Genomic DNA, 6,163 nt, shown 5'->3' with positions numbered 1-6,163 from the left:
TGACAAACCTGAATGCGCTACTTGATGAGATCTTCTGGAAACATGTAAATGGTGAAAGGGAAATGGGAACCGTGCCTGAATACATACGGATGGCTCTAGGGAAGGTGAAGTTTCCCTGAGCTAAAAATCAGTATGAGCTCCCAGAGGCAACAAACTTTGGTATGAAGACAGCAATGACAGTTTTTAAGAAAATGTGAATTTATTGGTGAATGGACAAGGGGGATGTGGTGGCAACAGAAGCAAGAGAGACCTTTATTGACAAAGTTTGTTCTCCAGTCTTTGAGACTCCTGCCTAAAAGTAGAGTCTGAAAGCAAACAACATCTGTCCGGCCACATGGACTTGTGTGATAAATGAGAGTGCCAAATCTGCAAACCAATGCCATTGAGAGGCCATTCTAAGAAATCTTAGTTCAAGGTGATTGCAGGAGGGCTGTAATAGCTATAGAAAGGAAAAAAAAGAAAGTCATAATACTTCTCAAGAAGGATGCTCTTGATTAACCACTGACTTAATCACAGCCTCTGGAAAGATCAGGGAGCAAGACTTCAAAACCATTTTCAAGCTCTCCAAGTACAAGGAGGTCCTGAGAAACAGGGTAGAGTTACCAGAATAAAACAGTACTTGACTGATCTGATCTCTTCCACTGAAGAAAATAGTAATTCTGAGCAAAGGAAGAGCAATGGACGTAATATGCCTTGACTTTAACAAAGCTTTCAGTGGTCTCCCAGAGTACCCGGATTAGCCAAGTCATAGAGGGTATGGACTAGGTGGGTGGCATATGAAGGAAGTAGCTGGATCATTAGGTTGAAAAAGGTCAGTAATCCAAAGCCGTTGGCAGCCAGTTACAAGCAGCATTCCTCAGGGTTGATCCTGGAGCCTAGCACATGTTACAATGTGTAACAAGTGCCACATGTGTACAAGGCCAAGAAGTGTGCTGTTGCTTTAGCCTGAAGATTAGGCTGACTGGGGGATGGAATTGTTGCCCACTATTTTAATGGCTGGTTGTAAAAAAAAATATATATATATATATATATATATCAGAGGTACAGAAAGGGAGGATGAGAGTTGACAGGCACAAGGTTCAGCAACAGAAATTCAGATCAAATTAGGAAGGAGGAGGGCAAAATAAACATGGCCAAACACTATACTAGGTTGGCTGTGGAGGTGATAGAAGTTAAGCCTTTGTAAATAACAAGTTTGACCCTGAGCAAGGCTTTGAACAACCAGGCAACCTGAAAAAACGTGATTTTATGATCTTGAGTGTCAAAATCCAGGCTGTTCTTATTCAGAAAGCAAGATGATATTCAAATACAACCACATACAAGCTATCTTTTATCTAAAAGGAGGAGAGAAGTAACATGCAGTAAGATTTTTAGAGGCACTCACTTTCCCCTATTTCCATTTATTTTTTAAAACAAAATTCCAATCTCTTGAAGATTCTGAGCAGACCCTACAGATGCATCATAAATTGCTAAGTTTACTTCTTAAACTATGCATAGTGCAGAACAGCTTGAACTTTCAGCTTTTCTGCCTTACAGATCTCCACATGAACTTTCTGAAGATGAACTCAGAACCATTTAAGTGCAAAACAGTCAGTCAAACAAATCTTCAACTACGAAGTTTAGCGGAAAAGGTGTTCTGCTTTCAATCAGTTCCGTTCTGCTGAGGACAGAAAGAGACTGTAGAGTTCTGTTCTGTTCAGAGGGAAACAACTTTCCCTCTGCAGCACTACTAACGATTGCTATGGTATAAGGCAGGTGCTTTAGTTTGTCATTGCTTCAAGCCACTGATGTATATTTCCCAGGGGAAGAATAGAACCATTTCAACTGCACAAATTTTCAGTGCCTACAAACAACTCTCTCCAAAGTTATCTATACGTTAAAGTTGCTGACAGCGAGAATTGTCCTCTATCTTTTTTTCCCTTCAGTACTTCCTCTGAAATTTATTCACCCATTCTAATCATCAAGGGACAAAGAATAAAGAAACTCCAGCATGGTTTTCTAGGACACTTAAAGCTTGTGGCATGAAATAAATAAAAATTCAGTGCAATTAAAAAAAAAACAACACACAACACAGTATGCCCATTGGAGTTCTTCTGATTTAGATGACATCAGTAAGAAATTTTAGCAGTCAGAGGCGACCCTTCATTTTGCTTTATTACCAATAAGCTATGGTTGCTTCACTGTTCTGAAAGAAGCTGACCTTGCACAGGGCTACATAACACAGCATCTGATCACCACTCGTAGTTTTCTTCTACTTTCCTTCATCCCGAATGCCCCTTTCCTACCCATCTCATTTATATTACAAGGCTAAGTACGGACATTTGGTCTCTGCACAGCCCTTTGTATGAACACCCACTGTGCATAAAAACCAGCATATCAGTGTGCAAATTAGACCAATTAGGCAGCAGATTACACATCAACACCACAGTTTCCACTTCAAATTCTAACATCATCTTCTTTCTTATACATAAGAATAATTCAACTACTGCCCCAATTCTGACTATCAATCTGCAGCAGTGTAACACAAAGCTGCAAGAAGATAATATTCTCACATTCTAAAAATAGAACTCTTCTCTTTTTTAAAAGAATAATAATAATAAAAGGAAAGATAACTAACTTAGGAAAATTAAGCAATTTAGTCAGCAGACAACAGGAATAAGATTTCAGAGTCAGAAATCCCTCCCAAGGAAAGCTAGCTGTTGCCTTCTCTAACCTGAGTCCTTTGGCTTAACTATCTGCATTTTTGTCACTATGGCTGCTTATTGGTATTCCCAGTACTAAACAAGCTTGGTTAATAGCCTCGAGAACCATATGTGATAAGCACCATTTACTTAACAAGGTGATAGCCAGCAGGCTTCAGTGAGATTACTTAGTTCTTCTCATGCTGTAGCAAGCCTCAGATACTTTGCACAGATACAAAGGAAGATGATAGGATCTGGTCTCCTTAGCAGAAAGATTCTCTCACGTCAGTTAAGAAGGAACAAGAAATTGAGTTGGCACCCACTGAAGTCAGTGGAAAGTCTCTTATCTTTTTGTACCTATTTCCCTGCTCTCCTTTTAAACTCGAGGCTTGATCCAGGCATATGGAAAGAATTAAGAGACCAGTTTTATTTTGGGCTGAACATATTGAATGAGACACAGAACTTAAGTTTTGGCTTCTTCAGTATATTTCTTTTTGTTTTTCTTAGCAGAAGCAAGAATGCAAATAGTTTAATAGTTTTTTTTTTATTGTTTGGCTGCATATGAAGGTATTTTAGACACTTAACTGGCTTTTAAAAAACATTTTTCAAAAACCTCCATGCATGCAAAATTTGTTCATAATAACATCAAGTTAGTTGCAAGAACGTATCTTCCAATGCAATAAATTTAAGCATTTACTTTTAAATTATCTTAGCTAAATTGAAACTGTTCATGAATATATAAATATCATTTTCAAGATTAATAACTTCTTTGTAGAACTTTGTTAATATAATACATAATTGTTCCTCATCGCAGTTAAGGAAAAAAAAAATATCATCAGACAAGTGCTGGAGCAGAGTGCTCGGATTGCATCCAAAAAGAAGCGGTGATATTAGCTGAGGTGGCATCAGGCAGCATGACTGATATTTCAGTAACTCACTTTGGTTTTCATTAAGCAAGAAATGCTGATGCATGTAATCTTGCTGTCAGGTTTAGCTAGCTGAACAGCTGTAGAATCATTTCCTTAACTTAAAACTGACTGTGCAAACAATGCTGGACACTATTAGTAATCATTTGCATGACGCAGAGCAGGTAGGAGTCCAAGGCATCAGTCCAGAGTCTACTGGAGATGTACAAAAAAGGACAGCCTCAAAATTCAAGCAAAGAGACAATATGCATATAATGTTCGTCTAAAGGAAACATTAACCCAAATTAACTAATTTAAGTGCACTGAGGAACAGTGTTAAGTCCACAGATTTCCTAAAGACCAGCTGCATCACCTTTCTCCAATTCAGACTTGGATCTGTCCCCACATGCCTTCCTGCGGTAGCTGGTCTTCCATTTGGGCCATCATACCTGCCTGAGCCCATCCTTTGGTGTTGTAGAAACAGCTTTGCTTGTACTATGCCTTGGCACGCATGTAGAGGAGGTGGCCAGGTGTGCCAGGTCTTTTATCCAGGTGTGCCACAGCCATCCAAAGAACATTCCAGTGAGTAATAAAAGATCTGGTCAGTAAATAAGGTTTAGGTACAAGGCTGAAGTACATTGTACCCATCCCAGGAAGCAAGTAGACACAGTGGAGCAGTAACACCAAAACAATGACAACTGACAGTACTAGATCTCTGCAGGCCATCACAACACATGACAAGTTGAGGATGTTGGAAAAGAAAGGGCCAGCTTCTTAGGCAGTGACAAGAGGACTCATCAGTAACACAAACTGTAGCCACGCTTTCAGATGCACCATTGGTCCTACACATCTACACAAACTTTAGAAGGAAAGAGATTTGTAGATTAGATTTGTTTCAAGGAGAAGTGACAATCTTTCCTTTAAAATTATTTTTTTTAAACTGTTTATCACCATTAGTTTATATGATCTGATTCAGAACAGGCATGATGAGAAAGACTAACTAAAAATCACAGACACGCTCAGGATAGACTAGTTAAACTGGAAGGCTCTTCCTTATCTGCAGCTTCAAGTTATGAACAGAAGCATTTGTTGTGGTATAGTGCTCTAATTTCACTTACCTCACCAGCATAATTACACTAGCAGAAACCCTTACTCTGTTGTGATCAAGTCTACAACACTGGTACATGTAACAACAATGCTAAGACGTCATTTTGCACCACTGTTTAGCCAGATAGAATTTCAAAGACAGAAACACCAAGCCTTGCACATGAGAAACAATAGAAACAGAAAGAACTACATTCTTGTTGGATCTGGCTGCTTAATATTCCCCATCACAGAATGCTTGCTATAGAAGAGACTAAAGAAGGACAGGGATATAAGATCCTAAGAGATTGAACACAATGGAGTAATGGCTGGGTACAGAAAGCAGGCAAGTCTCCCACGAGAAGGAATATGGGAAATATCCCCAAAGGCAATACTGATCCTTTATATTTGATCTTATGCCCACGTCATAATTTACACATTGTTTTTCTGGCAAGATGACGGGTAGGAGAACAAGCAGAGTGGCTTGGCATAGTACAAGAGGCAGATATCCTCACAACTGCAGTCAGAAAGCCTAGCAGAACCACCTTGTTTACTTAATGAAATGACGTAAACTACGCAGCCATGGACTTTGTTCCTTCCTTCAACTATCCTTGCTTTTTCTCAAGGCCCTCCCACTAATTTCTAGGTTAGAAAAGCAGTGAACCCTAAAGCAAGTACTGAGTCTTTTTAGTGTGGGCTGGTAGCCACTAAAAGAGCATATAATCCTGATAAACCTGAACATAATTGTTGGCAACAGGAATGTTCCTAGAAATTCCATTTGCAGCAGTCTGTATGTGTTTCACTACTGTTAATAGATTTTGCTTTCAGAAGTTTAGTGCTCTGGAGAAAGTGGTCCTGCTTCACAAAGTGCATGTGAATATCTCTTTATACCAAGTAGTTACTAAAAAATTAACAAATACTTGTAATTTCTGTTCCTTGTGGTGACATACACGGAGATGCCAAGCAAATCAGCAGAAGACTTTAAGACGTGTTACAAGTGTGAGCAGCAAGATCATGGCATCTATTAATCAATTCCATTGAAAATAAAGTCTTGATTTATAAAGGGTGACAGAAAAACAATTACCTAATATGATAGCAGACAAAGCAGAACATAGCTCAACTGAACTGTAAGATATTTGTCTGTATATCATAAGAAAGGTGATTAGGATAATAAAGAGAATCACAAAAGCTTTTATCGTTATATTTTAAGTCACAGCAGGGTTGTTTTCAGTCATATCAGGATCTTTTTTGAATAGTGAAATAAAGTGAAAGAAATGATACAATTGGTCAGATTTAAAATCAGGTCTCATGTCTCGACTAAGACTGTTCTTGCTTTAGATAATGCAACAAAATGTCACAGTCTATCTATTTTTGTCTAGGTGAATACACAACAAGCCAAACAGGACAAAAGGCTATGAGGGGGTAGGAAGTACAAGTTGTGATTGTTTTCATTATGAATGAAAACATGATTTTGTTTTCCATTTCTAAATCAAG

Source organism: Meleagris gallopavo, chromosome 6 (genome assembly GCF_000146605.3).
Source record: "Meleagris gallopavo isolate NT-WF06-2002-E0010 breed Aviagen turkey brand Nicholas breeding stock chromosome 6, Turkey_5.1, whole genome shotgun sequence".
NCBI lineage: Eukaryota > Metazoa > Chordata > Aves > Galliformes > Phasianidae > Meleagris > Meleagris gallopavo.
This window is presented reverse-complemented; position numbering follows the sequence as displayed.